At 38.8% G+C, this 16252-nt stretch overlaps 1 long non-coding RNA gene across 3 annotated transcripts in view; it reads right to left on the bottom strand.

Annotated features, from left to right (window-relative positions):
- The window catches only part of LOC311442500, a 145517-nt gene extending 129966 nt beyond the window's left edge, over window positions 1-15551 (bottom strand). For 2 of the 3 annotated variants that reach the window (XR_014696686.1, XR_014696687.1), the window contains exons 1-2: window positions 15420-15528; window positions 14267-14375 (exon numbers count right to left, since the gene is read on the bottom strand). This is a non-coding gene — a long non-coding RNA (uncharacterized lncRNA). Of the gene's footprint in view, window positions 1-14266; window positions 14376-15419 lie in introns of all 3 variants that reach the window. The other variant, XR_014696685.1, reaches the window with a different exon arrangement.
- Between the last annotated feature and the right edge of the window lie 701 nt (window positions 15552-16252).

The raw sequence follows: 16252 nt of genomic DNA, 5'->3' as shown, positions 1-16252 counted from the left end.
TACCCCAGTAGTTGGCTACCAGATGATTACCTGAACAAGTTTCACCTTGTGAGGTGTCTAGCTCCAGTTTGACTCATAGCTGTGAGCCCTAAGTGTAGGTTCCATGAGTAGAAGATACCGTTGGAAGATTCCCTTAAATTTTAAGGGATCTCTCACACACAAGCCCAAGGAAACTCACAGCAAGTTTATTACACCTCCTGAAAAAGAGTAAAGCAGGGAAGAAAGGGAAAGGGAAAGGGAAAGGGAAAGGGAAAGGGAAAGGGAAAGGGAAAGGGAAAGGGAAAGGGAAAGGGAAAGGGAAAGGGAAAGGGAAAGGGAAAGGGAAAGGGAAAGGGAAAGGGAAAGGGAAAGGGAAAGGGAAAGGGAAAGGGAAAGGGAAAGGGAAAGGGAAAGGGAAAAGATACAACACAAATAGTCTCAATAGCACACTTTGATTCATACTGATGTCACTGCAACAAGGTTTTAATAAAGGAATGGACCTTTCTTTTAAGCAATACCTCCTCTCAACTAAAATCCTCTGCAAGAGCTTTATTATCTCCAATTTCTTGGCAGTCACCAGAGGAAAGGTCACTTAGTAAAGTGCATTTATTCCTCATTGCAGGAAAACAATATGTCATCCCTGTGTTCATTATTTACCAAATTGTCTTCATTTTTTTCTTCACCTGCTGGGCTTTTGGCTATAAAAATAAATAATATTATAAAACTAAGCCAGATATTTTCAGGAAGGATCAGAATTTGTCAAACAAGCTCAGTTCATAGAGAGTGAAAGAGTGAAAATCAGAGTGATGGTGCTAAATGATTCATCCTCAGGAAAAGATATACAGTTAGAAAGACTGGAAGAGGGCTGAGTTTAAATAAGATGAGAAAGAGTCATAAACTGTGAGTGTAAGCAGTGGTAGTAGCTCAAAATGCACAATATATAGACAGAAAAAAGTTTGTTTATTTATTTATTTATTTAAAAAAAAAAAAAAAAAAAGAGAAAAAAAAAGACTCTTTAAAAACTGAATGATTGCATCATCCTAGGATTTTTCTGATCTTGTGACAATGAAACACTTGACCAAAGAAAAATTAAGACCTGAATTTTCTTGTTCAGGAGTGGAGTCCAAATCTTCAATTAACCTAACAACTCATTGAAAATAAAAAAGGTAAAAATCTCCGAGATTATTACAGATTGAAGACTGTACCCAATAGCACAAATAATCAACAGGTTTTGGGACATAAGCTCCACAGGCACTTCTCATAAAACCTCACATATTACAGATTTATACATTCAGTACTGTAGTTCTTATCACAGCATTTTCCTCCCCCAGCCTCTCAATTTCACCTGTGTATATCCACAGTCTTAAGAAGAATGAAGTAATACAAAGTACAGCTAGGATGAAGTTTAAAGTATTATGTATCACAACACTACTTTTTTTCAGCTAACATAGAATTTTTATCCTCAACATTTTTCAAGTAACTCTAGACAGAACTAATAGGATATACGTCTACCACATCTGTGACTTTTTAATTTGTGTATGTTGCATCCTGCTTCCCTTCTCTCCATCTGCTTGTTGTCTTTTTCAGCTATGACAGTGCAGTGAGTCTTACATGCAGACACTATGGGGACAGAGTCTGTGTGCTTGCATCCCTTTCCAAATCAAAGCCTTGTTCTCCAGAAAAGGGATACGTTCTTCCATCCTTCTCGATGCCAAACACCATGACACTAAGATGTAGGGCTGGAGTGAGATTTCATGACGATAAAGCATAATTTAAACCAGCATCCCTGTGTTGCAGTAATAGGCCCTTACCTAGAAGTGCCATGTGTTTCTGTCTTGATTTTAAACAGTTGGGCTAGCAAAACCCCACTTGTGTACACAGAATATCTACTGCCAGGTTATGCAGCATGGGTGGAAGTTAAGGGGGCACACTCAGTGTAAAACCAAGCTTTTAGGGGGTTTAATGTGCCATTTTGAATAACTCCTTTGGTTGAAGTTTACTAAATCCAGCCAGCAGACTGTCTGATTGTTAATAGGATTTCCAGTGTAATATCTCCTTTTAAACAAAATACTGTACTTATCTGCTGGACATCTAAGTTGTATGCATGTGTGTGCATGCATGGCCCTTCGGATCTCTATCCTGCATTCATTAAACATCAGAAGTAATCCCCTCATGGTGCAGCCAAAAATAAAATGTGAAAACTGTTTAAAACAGCCTATAGGATGCAAAGCAAATCCCTGTAAAAAACAGGTCCTTGGAATAAAATGTACTAAATTCTTCAGAAAACATTTAAAGACTTCTGACCTGTTTATCCATACTGGGAGCAGTGTTATCTTTCTTTTCCTTCCATCTACCCTTTCCTCCTTGCATCTCACAAATACACACAACCTTGTTTTCCTATTTGATCTTGTGCTGTGTGCCCTATGTCCCTATCACATCACAGTGGCCAGCGTCCCTCTCAAGTGTAGCTCATTCTGTCACCCCCAAGCAGGCAGAATTATCAAGCATTTTTGTTATCAAAATGGCTCATCACGGTGATCATCACTTCTGACCATTACAGTACTTGCAGGGCGTCCTGTGTTAAGTTGTAGTGTGCAGGATTTCTTTAAGCTACCATGGAAACTAGCACTAATGCTTTATTGTAACATAGAAGGAAGACAGCCGGATTGCTTACTTTTCCATATTTACTTTTATTTCACTAAGCATGTGCATGAGCCTGTTTTCTGTATTTAGTTTCTCTCTGCTTCCAGTAGAACAAATTACCTGCACAAGTTGATCTGGTCAAGACGTGTTGTATTATCAGATAATGATCTTTAATATGTCACTGCCATCTTAAGTCTATGTATTTGAAATAGAAACCTGTAATGACAAAAGCCTCTGTCCCAAGCTTGCTGTAAGATTTACAACATGTAAATCCACAATTATGAAACTAGAAAACTTGTGATATTATCGACATCAGCTACTGGTACAACCAGACCTGTCACTTGCTTGATCCTCATAGCTAACTTCATGCAATTTTTCCTGTCTCTTCCCAAATGCTTCTAAAGGATGAGCCTACAACACAGCAAGCAGCAGCAGAAGCCACTAGTCATGGTGATATTCTGGAAGGAACAACTATCATGGGGATAGTTGTTGCTTTTAATCAAGAAACTTTTCTTCCACATCTGAAGGCTTTGTGTTGACAGCAGCTGTAGCAGAGAGAACTTCACTCCCGTAATTTCCAGTTAAAGCATTTGAGCCTCAAGCACCAATATAAAGCCTCCTGAATTTTGCCCAACACTCAAAGCCGTCTAGGATGGAACACCACCAAAAAGTGTTGCTGCTATGGGTTCAGATATTTTTGTTGTTTTGTTTTTAGCCAACAGAAGTTGTCCACCAAATAGTATTTCAGAAGCTTAAACTCACAGGGATAAAGGCAAAAAGATGGGCGCACAAAAACTTCATGTCCAAAAAGAGACACTTCATAGTTTAGCTGGCAACCACATAGACAATGCTGACATCACCTTTTCTTCCTTACAGGTAGTAATTTTGAGGGTCTTCTTATATGTATGAGCAAGTGAACCCAAATTCTAATACATAAATTGAGATGTAGACTGGGCAGTTCAAATTCAAATATCTGGCACATTTTCTGGTTGCCAACTCATAAAGCTTCAGATGGCTATTATACAGAGAGACAATAGTAGTTCCCAATTTTAGCCTAGAAATCCACAAACATTTATTTTTGTTTTAATTAAAAGCAAATAAGATTCCTAAATAGCAAGCCTCACGTATCAAATGGCTAATGTTATCTCATTCTGCAGTTTTAGTCAGCTCTCCCCAGTGGTCTGCCAAATAAATACCATTCTTTGTTTCATCCAGATTGATCTTCAAATCAGTCTGCCCTCCACCCAGCTTCTATCTTCTGAAGACACTAAATGTATCATTCCAGCACATTAGTGTAATTGCCTATAATAGAGATGTGCAGTTAGAGGTAATTTACATGCACATATGCCTAACAGTGCCCTCACATACTCATTGAGCATAAGGGATGGCAGGTAGAACCTTGTGAATGAGTTAGATGAACACTTTCTCATTATTATTCTCTATATATTTCTTAAAAGAGGAAAAAAAAAAAAAGAAGGAACAAAAGGACAAAAGTGACGTCAACAGCATATCCATGTACTTCTGTGAGGCACCTCATTATCACAATCACTCAGTAAGAGCAGAAGCTTTGCAGAAAGAACGTCATGGTCATATACATAGCTAGAAGATCCTCAGTGGACAATCCCCACTAGTACAGACCCTGTACTTCATGGAAGTCTAAAATGTAAGAGCAACCTGAAGACTTCAATAATCACTGAACATGATTGCCATGTACCTGCTCCATCATTCCTCATCCAGGCACACAAGACTTAGTACAATGTATAACCTCATATGATTTTTTGCATCAAACTTTTCATAAAATCCTCACCAATATTCCCCTTGTGGCCCCCAGGCATAACACAATCTATAACCTGTCATGAATTGAAATTACAGACAGGTAGAAGTTGAAAATTTAGCATTTTAGGATTCCATGTTATGTTTAGTTAATAATTCCGTTGTCTCAATACCCTATACTGCTTTTATATTTTCAACCTATATGTTAATTCCCCTTCCCGCTTTACCATGTAATTTACTTTGGCTTCAGCATACATGATAACATGGTGTTTTTGAGGCAAAACAAAAAGTTACTTAATGAGTTAAAATCCCTGAATCTGATTTTAAGCTGGACCAGATTTTACTTTCAATGCCATACAGAACATCTACTCCACTGAGTCATGAGGCTGAAAATAAACCAAACCTAACATTTAAATTATGATTTTACGCAGCTGAGATGTCTCTCGTACCTCATTGAGTAATTTGCAATGTAAAAGTTCTGCCATAGAAGATCCTTATTCAGTGATTTTTATATGGATCTTGCTATTTAGGGAGAAGCAGAAAAAAAAAAAAAAAAAGAGCCTACCCTAGAGAAGGCATAAGTTTCTGCTGAGGACCCAGTCTGGAGTGTCAGATGCTTTTCAAGTCCACCTCCTGAAAGTGTAATGTTTTCTTACATGTCCAGCGTGATTTTAAAACTTCCCTTGTATTTCGTTTTTAAACCAGCAGGACTCATAGCTAGACCTCCTCTCCCTCACACCTCAGAATATCACTTAATGCGGAGGCATGGGTGGGGAGGAAATCTTTGCAAAACTTTCTTCAGAGAATTTCATTCAGCTTGTAATTCTGGCAGATACTGGTGGGTACTACTCGGGACTTTTCATTGTCTCTTGAGCTCCATGTCAGGCAGAGCCCTCCTTACTTACCATTTTCCCAAGAAACTCATTTTTTTTCTATATATATTGTCCATGCATATGAGACTCCACGGGAGGCTTCAGGCTCAGTGTTGATAACTTTGGTGCCAATACACTTCCATCCTAGGCATATTTCATCTCCCAGTTCCTACAGGGGACTCTCAAAAGATGGGTGAGAGAGCTATGGCAGGACTGTAGACCCTGACTTATAATCACAAGGAGATGCAGATTCATATACAGATCTAGCAGACGCATTGCAGAACAACAGGTTATTTTTTATGGCACAGGTTTCATTTTGTAAACTGAAATGCTTGTATAAGTAATCATCGACTTTTAATCTGTATTAGTGTTATAAAAGGATTGGGCAGAGGCAAGCAAATTTACACATACTTAAACAAGAAGCTTCCTCAGGGACTTCCCTCTTCCCTTTGTTCTCCAGCGACAGGTACATTTTCTCTCCCTTTCTCTTGTAACTTCATCTTCATTGATTTTATAATAAACCACATGTTTCAATGATCAGCAATTTTTCAGATACAATGATAATACTTTGCTTTTATAGAACAATATTTTGCACTCCTGGCTTCTTCCATCCAAGTATCTCAAGCACTTTGCAAGCTTCACTTACTTAATGCAGATCAATTACAGGCAGCACCTCTTTTAATAACTCTGCTTTTCCTTCAAGGGAATTGCATTTGGCAAACTTGAATCATGGCTCAGTGTTAACATAAACACACAAATAATCCAATGCAAACACAAATGACTTCCCCATTTACAAAAGGCAGCATGGCACTTGGTATTAACCACTAATCCCAGCTCCTTTAGATTACTTTTCAGTTGGATTCCCCAGAAATGAAAGTGTGTTCTGATTTTCCTTCCATTATTTGTTGGGTCATAGGAGTTGTCACTAGGAAGCCTGGCACTATGCCCATCTCTTCCCATGTCAGCTCTTACTGAGGCCCTGAAAAACTACATAGCTGAAGCAGGATACTTCAGTCTCTTCTTTCCCATGCTTGGGGTTTCTGGATAAGGGAGAACCACCACTGTTCTGCACATTATAAAACTTTTAGCAAGAGACTAATGAAATGCAAAGCTTTCTATAAGACCAGCACTAGCCTTCCTATCAAATCATCTGAAATATTTATTTGCCCTCTTGAATAATTGATAGGGGCATCAGCTCTCCCGGTCAATTGATTTATTAAGGGACTGTTTGGAATTAAACAGCTTAAAGATATTAGATTTAGCAGCGACCTTGCTTGTTAGCATATTCATTTACCTACGGGAGCTCCCATTAGATATTGTTAATACATGACGTTCCCAGTCACGGCCTGGATCTCCTCAAATTGCATTAACACTGGGCTGTTTAGCCACAGAATAACAGGTTTGATTGAGTGCTTGGGCTTGGCGTAATTAGATTTTCCTAGAAAAGGGGGGGACTATTTTAATGCTGTGTGCGTTAAACTAGATATGTCATCAGCATTACTGTAATTGGCAAACAGGAGCTTTGGAGATCTGGCTGTGTACGAATGTTTGTGTTTATGACTTGTCCTGCCATTGTCATAGATGGCATATAATAGCCCTGTTCGCTTACATATGCGTGACGCCAATAGGAGTTAGCTGGCCTCTTTAATAAGCATCTCTTTTGAAATTGGGGGAATATTCTACACTGAATAATGGGATCAATTTATTATTAGTTAAAACTGCCAATTATTTCTCTCACTGAAAAGGTCATGAGACTGGTTAATCAATGATGAAAGTGTAGTGTGTGTTTGTGCAGGTGCTCATTCTATGGATCCGTTAGATATATAGTAAGACAACTGCTGTGCAAGGTGTGGATCTTTCACTTGCTATCTCTGTGAAAACTTGCTGGAGAACACCTTTACACCCTGCTCACTGCAGTTTTACACCACTTCCACCAGGGCACATCTCCACTCATTTCAATTATTCCAGCATGAAATAGAGCAACATAGCAGTGAATCGGGCACTTCATTTTGAATTACATGCACCTTGCTATAATTAAAGGTGCATGCAGGTAATCAAATGCTTGCTACCCATGTCTAACTGCAGGCTTCCTTGGGGTCAAATTATATTCCTTCAAATGCACGTGCATGAAATTGCCGTTGGCTTCAAAGGGCTGTGTATGCCAAAGCTCTGTAATAAATGCACCTGCAATCCTGTGATGCATTCTGGACACTGTGTTAGTGGGGACACATGGAAGCACTGGACAGAGTTCAGGGAAGAGCAAAGATCATAGGGCACAGGGCAATTGTTACAGAACTGGGAACATTTGCTGTGACTTAAAAAGGCAAAAACAGAGAAGCATGGTTAGAAGATGTACTCATCTGGTCTGCAAAGTTCAGAGAGTACTCAGCATGGTCAATGGAAGCATTGTTTCCTTTACCAGTTTGATTATAAAGATTTAGGATGGCTCATGAAAACACAGTTGTTCACAGTCAATTCAGGGAGCTAACAATAAGCCTGTGTTTCAACAAGTTTGGAAACTACTGATACAGTTACTAAGACCAGCAAGTGTACATATTTATGTGAACACACATACATATATGAGAATGGTTTGTTAGGTAGAAATTAAAATTGAAGTTACTACAGAAGAGAATAAAGTTTGAAGTAATAAATATTCTGTGGTCAGAAGCCTGGACACAAGCTGGTGTCCTTAATACAGGAATTTGTCACTAAACAAACAGCAAAGAGAAAATAAAGTTATTTACACACATACCCCCCCTTCCCACAAACAGTAGTAGGAAAGGTCCTAAAGGACATACCAAATGTCATCAAGAAGATGAATCCACTGAAAAAAAGAGTCCGCAGTATCATTATCAAGTTTCCCCAATTTTTTTTCCTCCTTAATGAAAAGATTTGTTCTGCCAGTTCTTCAACAAGTAAGGAATCCAGCCTTCCTTTACCCTTTTTTTTCCCTTCCATTGGGACAAAAGTACTGGAAATCTGTTTTTTTTTTTAAGCCAGATTATTTCATGTGCCAAAGGACCATTCTTGGGAAAAAAAAGATTTCCAAGAAGTGTTCTGTGTTCAGCCAAATCAGTAAACAAACAAACAAAAAAGAACAACAAAAGTCATTTATTCCTGAATAAGAGGAATTTAAGTTACAGGAAAGGACTTGAAGCAATGAACTGGCAGGTGACTGGCATAGACAGCTGCCTGAATATTTGAAACACTGGCCTGAGTTTTATAAAATGTATTTATTTTATTTGTGCTCAAACATGCACTTATTAGTAACATGATCTTGCTGCTAAACGCCAGGTCAGGACAAGGGTGTTTTAGAGCCAGGGCTTCAGAGCTGAACTCCACACGCAGTTGCTCTCCTTTCTGTCCCACACTGGCAAACCAAGACTGGGGAAAAATGCCTCTCAGTAATACAAACCAAATGATGAAACCGTGTGGATTTTCTCAACAAGACAGGCATGCATCTGAAATAGAATGACCCACCTCCAGATTTCTACTCAGGCCCAGAGATGTTATTATGCTCATTTACATTCACAGAACTAGTGCAAATTGTTTTTTTCTTGTGATGCTGCATTTCCTGGCTCCAAGTGACCCTGAAGCTTCTCAGCCCACGTATTTCCTTTAATAGGCAAGTTTCATGGCTTACAGGCACACCGGCCGTCAGTGTACAGCTAATGCTCATCAGAGGTTGTGATGCAAATTTCTAGATGAAACAAGATGCAACTTTTTAATGCATTTCTGGCAAATATTTAGAGTACAAACTTTTGGATTTTTAAAGCATTACTGTCAAAAAAGTCAAAAATTTCTCCTGTTTCAGTGCTGGATATCCCAAGAGGACCAGGAAGGGAGTCTAATCTTAAATAGAAAGTGAAACTGGCAACCTGACTCCCCCCTTTACTGAAAGGAAAACAAAACAGTTGCTTTTGCAAGCAATAAATAACCAAGCAGTTTTTTTGTTTGCATGGAACTAATAATCTAGCAGATTTTAAATTTGACCCGGTTTCTGTTACTTCAAAAAATATTAACAGGTAAAATATTTTCCAGAATCTCAAGTTATCTGCAGAATAGCCTTAAGAAGGTATCAGGTGTCCCCATGCCACTGATCAGGCAAACACAATCACTCTGCACCCAAAAAGCCACCTTCACTCATGGAGTACAGCCGTGCACAAGTAGTCCCACACTAATAATCAAACAGTCCCACGCCAGCAATCAATTCTGTTCAGTGGTAAAGAATTTCTTGCTGTAAATAAAAAGTAGAATAAACTGGAACTAATGATTTATCCCATGTTTTCTGTGAATTGCTATTCCACTTGGCATGACATTGAACCAGAGGAAAAAAAAAAAAAGAAAAGACTAGATGTTGAATATAAACAGAGTGGGGTTTGCATTCCTGGGCTGATGTTTTATTTAAAAAGGTAATTTTGGTTGCCACTCTTTTTGTTGTTGTTGTTAGAAAGAAAATGAATATTTTCCAAGTAGTGCTTTTTCCATTGGCTCATCTCAGCTGCAAGAGACTACTTAAAATAACCATGAGCTTTCTTTCTTTGCCAGTGTCTGCAAGAAAAGCATGTATTCAAGTAACAGTACCAGCAAACACTGTCCAATCCTTAATCACTGCTTACTGATTTAAGTCCTTTTCATTAGCAGGCAGCCCTTTTCCAGAAAGCCATTTTCTTGGCAGAGAGCACAGTCTGTTTGCAGGGACGGAGGGCCATGTCCCCCCACCACACTGTATCCTCTGGGGCAGGCCAGCCCAGGAAAGCAGTGGGAGTTTTCATGCTGGAGTTTGGTCTGACAATCCACATCTCTGGATAAGTGTGAATGAGTGTTAGATAGGAAGTAGGAGGTTGGATACAAAGGACCCAACAGGGCATAAAAACAATACATATTGCACACTGTGAGACTCCTCACATGCAAAACAAGAATTGAAGGGGAGAGAGAGAGAATTTCACTCTTTGCATTGAGAGATTTTCTTGGTACTTGGTTTGTTTACAATTGTTTAACTGTCAGCATAAAAATAATGGATCTGGGGAGAAAGACCTGTTAAAAACCTTCCTTGTTTTAGAACAGTTTTTCACTCCCTCCCTTCCCTAGTCACTATTTGTCACAGTCAACTACTGAAATCCTCTATTAATCGCTAAATCCAGATAATAGCAGAGGTGGGTTGGCTGACCTGTGAAATTAGGTCTGCATGTAAAAAGGAATTGAGCTGTGCGAGCTTTGGAAATAACTCTGTCGGTATTTACATTAGCATTTGAAGATCAAAGATCTCCCCTGGGCTCCTCTAGGTGCCTCTAATCCAAGTACCAATCAAGCAACTCAGCTTTTCCATCCATCCATCCTGGCTTGGAGACCCTCAGAGATATCCTGGCGAAGCAAGAGGCAGACAAGGAGCTCCTCACTGGTTGCCAGTCCCCAGGTTTTTGTGAGAGCAGCCCCCCCTCCCGCCCCCCCACCTCCCAAAATCTGCTAACTCAAGAGAAGAGGTGAAAATCAGCATTTTTATTTCACAAGAGAAACAGCCCATCCACCTTGTGGGCAAACATGTGCACAAATTGTAATTACCATCTTAAAAAGAAGCCTTCAAATTCACCAGGCTCAGCAGACTCCAGGAAAGTTGAAATTGAAAGGAAAACTAAAAATGATTTTCTGTTATTACCAGTAATATTGTTATTTTTTCTAAGAAGCATGCACCTTAAGAACCCTGAAGGGTACTGCATCAAAAGCTACAAGCTCACTTGTTTATGTGAGCACAAGTGCTGCCATTGCAGCTGCACCTGCAGTCACTGCTGTCACTTAGGCAGAAGTCCCATGGAAACCTTTCCATGTCATTGCTCTCTTTCCCATTCTACAGATGGGTAAAATAAAGGCTCCAGCAACACCAGCTACCACTTCTAGCTCAACCCTGTATTCTACAGTGAATAATATTGATGGAGCAAGACTCCTCTCAAATTCTGATAATTTAGATGTATTTGCTCTCACCTGTCCCAAACTAAGACATCTATTCTAATTGACTATGGCTTAAAATTTACCTAGAATTGTTTTTCAAAGCAGTAGAAAGGCTGTATTACCACCCTATTATCTCCAACCTCTCAGGGTATGTCAGGGGGGTGAGAACAGAGGGGGGGGGATCGTTTACTATCATTTGCTAATAGGGTAGGTGAACTGCACAGCATCAAGTGTGCTTCCTCCTGAGGCCCATTCCCAGACACATTAGCTGCTCAGCTCAAGAAACCCAAGGTGAAGGTTGATCTAACACCTTTGTTAGGATATTGCAAAGCAAATAAAAAAGTGGAAAATAATCTAGAAAAAAACTCCACAATGGCCACATAAAAAAGTTGTCATGGATTTACCAGCATATTAGAAGTCATCATGATGTAAGGTAGCAACAGAAATCTCTTACCTTTAGACTGCCACACCATGTCTTATTTTTAATGGACCTTCACTGAATTTAAGCAGAGAGAAGGAAGTAGAAGAGAGATCACCTTTAAGGTTTTTCCTTTCTTTTCTTGCCTTTTTCTTTCCTTTTCTTTTTTTTTTTTTTAAATGACAATAGAATTTTTTCTTCCTAAAGTTGTATTAGGGATTCACTTAAGCAGAAATGAACTGTAATATGCAAATAGTTCTAATTGGACTGCTAATAGAGCGTGTCTCTGTTGTTTTTTTGTAGGGAGTTTTATGCCTATGTAATCAGTGCAGACAGCCGTTAAGTAAATGAAGAGGCAACTAACAATGTCAGAAAAGAGACCGGGCGGTTCCAGCTGACACTACCCTAATCTTCCAGGACCCATTAAATGGCAGTTTCAACGCATTACCTACCATAACATCCTTGAATATCACTGATTTTATTTGCAGTATCAAACATTCCATTTCATGCCCCATTAACAGTAGGAGCCTGGGCTTTTTGACGCAGCTAAACATTTTACTAACTACCTGGACTAAGTAACCAATTAACTTTTGGAGACAATACGGCCAATTAAGCGCGAAAAGGTAAGGCTGTCATCCCCCACTAAAATTGAATTTCCTTTTCCTGATGGCACTTATTGTCAGTGTTCAATTGTTAATGGAGATTTGGTCCCTATTAAAAGGATGAAGCCGAAGGATAATGGGAAAGTTCAGAGGACTTGGTTCCTAAAGAGTAGGTCAGAAAATGTCCCAATTGGCCACTAATTCAGTCATCTTTTCTTCATGCCAGCTCTCTTACTGGAATAGTATTGGCAATATAACTCTAATCTGACCTACCATGGTAATACATTGTGCAATATGGCAGCTTCAGAAACATGGCTACGCACACAGGGGTACTTAGGGATCTTGCATGGGAAAAAGTCAAAATATAAACAAAAATATAACTGTTGGATTTTTACAGTCAAAATACCATTTTTATCACATGCTGAGCTTTTTAGCATGGTGCTGAGCCCTTGAGAGAGTGCTTAAGCCAAGCAGGCACTGTTGTGGCATTTACTTGAACCTCGCTGGCTGCTAAGCAAACCACACTGGATGTGTGTTTGTGTAAGCTGTAAATGCTCATCATCACAATTTACATTGATTTTTTAAATCATTGCCATCCAGTTGAAGCCTTCTGCTCTGTCTTGGGGTCACCAATACATGAAGATGACAGCCTATGTGCTGTAATTAACCTTTTTCTTCCTAGGTAGTAGTATTCCCATAGATACTGCATAGAGAAAAAGAGTTTTAAGAGTAGACACCTATGTTTAGATAGGGAGGATTTTTACTCAGAGTAGATCTATAAAATAAAAATGTACCATCCCCTACCACAGAAAGAAGTTCATGCTGAAAAACATCTTAAACAAGCCATTGGGCATCAAGCTCAGCACGTCAACATAGGCATATTCCATAAGGTCTTTCAACAAAGCACAACACTTTGTTAGAATAACTTTTCAACATTATTTTAGGAATTCTTTTTTCAGAAATGAGCCGAAGGTACGGGTCAGTATGCAGACACAAGAAATCACACAGGTGAAGAAGAGGCTTTTATGCAATAATTGTATAACCAGAAGTGCATGGAAAACATCAGGAAAAGGCTGCAAATTTTGCTATGGCTAATACAATATACCTAACAAATACCTATGGGTCAGACAAGTACACATGCTTGGCTCATTGTAAGACAGGTATGTGCAGATAACCTCTCATCTCAAAGAAAGCATCCTCTTAGCCTAAAAACAGCACACATCCTTCAAGGCCACCTAGGAGGCCAGGCCAAGCATGGCTGAGGTGCAATATTCAAGGATTATGTTCTTACAACACTACATAATGTGGAGTCCCTTTATCTGCAGCAATGTTATGTGTCATAATGAAAATACAAGTGTATTATAGCCCTCAAGAGGAGGCCATGAAACATCACATTTTTGAGGCTGGATAAATCCCAGAGCTGTTTTTGTGGCTTTCCTAACTTTGTGAGTATCTCCATTATGTCATAGAAAGCTAAGACACATTAAGACACAAGCCTTCCCTGCCATAGCATATTTAAAGCTTAGCCCAGCCACAACACAATTTAGAATATTATTAGTCTAATCTCAAATATATAAAATAATCAGGCAAGAAAGAAAGTGAACTGATTTCCATCTGTTCTAACAGACGGAATATAACTGGCTTTTCTCCGTGATGCTTTACACCATTAAGTAATTACTTGTGGGCAGAACCCCAGCCTCCATATTGCTACTTGTGGTTAAGTGATTTCATTGTTTCACCAAACAAGTTTTCCCATTAAGTCTGGTGTCTTTAGGCTTTTGTGAGACCCTGGTTCACATTGCCTCTATGGAGGTCTCATTATCTTGAGTGACTTACTACCCCAGTTTGGAGCACATATTACCAAGTTACCCTATTAAGAAAGTGTTTAAAGTTATTGAAATGTTCTTGCAGTCAGAGAAGTGACTAAGAGCAGCTTCCATCTCCCTCTTGACTGTAATATATCTTCAAGATTTTTTTCCAGTTAAGCTCCTATTTCAACAAAATTGAAAAAAAAAAAAGAAAATGTTTCCTACCTTGAACATCATTGACGATTGAAATTCCACAGCAACTGGAATTCCAAAGTTGGAAGGGACCCATAAGGATCATTGAGTCCAGTTCCTGGCAGAGTCTATCTACTGTCTTCTGTTGGAGAACACATAGAAACATCAAGAGATTGCTTACTTTTTTCTCCCTGACTGAATCAGATATATTGTATTAAAACCTTAGCCTATAAGTTCATTGAATTTTTATCATGTTTCAAATACACATTCCCCAACCCTTTTCTGTTTTAAACTTATGGGTTTGGTTTTACTTTTTTTGGTTACTTTGTTGGTTTTTGTTTGTTTGTTTCATTGTATTGTTGTTTTTTTTTCCCTCAAGTAAATATATTTGACTTTTTGTCAGCTCCAAAAATATAAAATTTGCAGCCTCGTCAAAAGTGATTAGTTCTAACTCAAAGAAAAAAAAAAAGTTTCATGAAACTATTTAGTCTAATATAGCTGTAATGAGAAAAAAAAAAAGTAAAAAATCTTTTTAAATGAACTGTTTAAAAGTATTTAAAACCCTCCCTCTCTACACCCTTGAAGATATATGAAGCTAAGTTAACAGCAGCTCATAGTTGAATGTTGCTCAACAGGAATTTTCCATTATTGTCAACAAAAAGTCCCTAATACTCATGGGTTCTAACAGAATTCATAGTTATGAAAAACATATGGCCTTAATAACAAAGTAAATCTAGGGTCAAAAAAATAAATTGCAGTTGTGTGAGTGAGGACAAGACTCAGATGGGCATCAAGTCTAGAAGCAGCCATTGCAATGACTAGGGCTGTCCAGCCCCTACAGTCCTCCAACATGAAGGACAAAAAAAACAAATAGAAAGATGCTATGGTCTTCATCTCCAACATTATTCTCCATCCACTAGCACCAAAATTATCTCTCAAGTAAGCATAGTTCAAACTCATCCAACAACAGTTATAAACCTCCTCTTAATGTTATGTTGGTATATGCATCTCCATGGAGAGCACTGAGCCTCTTCCTTCCTTGCTGAGTTGCCCTCTTTAAAGCAATATAGGTAAGGTGCTATAACTACAGTGCTGTTCGGAGAGTCTGGTCTAACAACCAGATTCTCCTCCTACAAGAGCTGCTTATTTTCAGTCTCCTAGCTAAAAATGTAACTCTAACACAAACCTTTTAAGAATATCCTCATCCAGTTTTACCTTCTCTATCCCAGCAAATTTTCTATCTTCATTTCACCATAACCCTATTGCTTTGCTTCCAGCTCTCTAGCTAATAACACTATCAGAATAAAAGAAAGAACCCAGCTAGCACCTTCAGCAGTTAATATATCTTATCTGGTGTAAGCAGAAATACAAGCCACCTGTGAGCAGAGGCTCCCACCTTACACAAACCTGCCAGGTTGATGTAGTTTATGCTAATTAGCAAAATACTTAAGCTTTCACTTCTTCATTGCAAGGCTGTATCTTGGTATGTATGGAGTGTGGGAAGAGAATGATTTCACCCAGAAGCCTCTCTTTTTGTTCTAGGTTTTTGGCAGGAAGTGTTTAGGGTTTCCAGAGGGCCTGGTTCCCTGAGCCAGAAAATCAGAGTACTGTGGACAGTGCTGCTTTCTTCATCAGGGCACTTTATAAACCCTAAGTTCTTTTAAAAGCTTCATTGATAGAGAAACCAACTCTGTTCTTGAAAGACTGTTTTGTGGAAGCGTAAGGGTGCCTTTTATTCACTCTGTGTTTTTCTATAGGCTCCTGAAGATGCACAGTGTTTCACAAAGAAGTTTCTTCTATGAAAAAGGTTAAGAAAATGTGTAAAGCTTAGATATTGCAGCCTCTACAGATCTGTCCTAAACACTTTGCTTTTGTCTTTGGTTATTGTATAATGGGTATCACAAGTGTGAAATTCAATATCAATTGTAGAAGTACCATATAATGTGCTAGTAATTTCTTGAAGAGTTATTCTGCTTCATACAGCAAATGATCCCCTTTCCTCCCATTCACCAGAAGTGG

This window comes from Aythya ferina, assembly GCF_964211825.1.
Source record: "Aythya ferina genome assembly, chromosome: 11".
NCBI lineage: Eukaryota > Metazoa > Chordata > Aves > Anseriformes > Anatidae > Aythya > Aythya ferina.
Note: the sequence above shows the minus strand (reverse complement) of the source record. Positions and strands in the feature narration are given on the sequence as shown.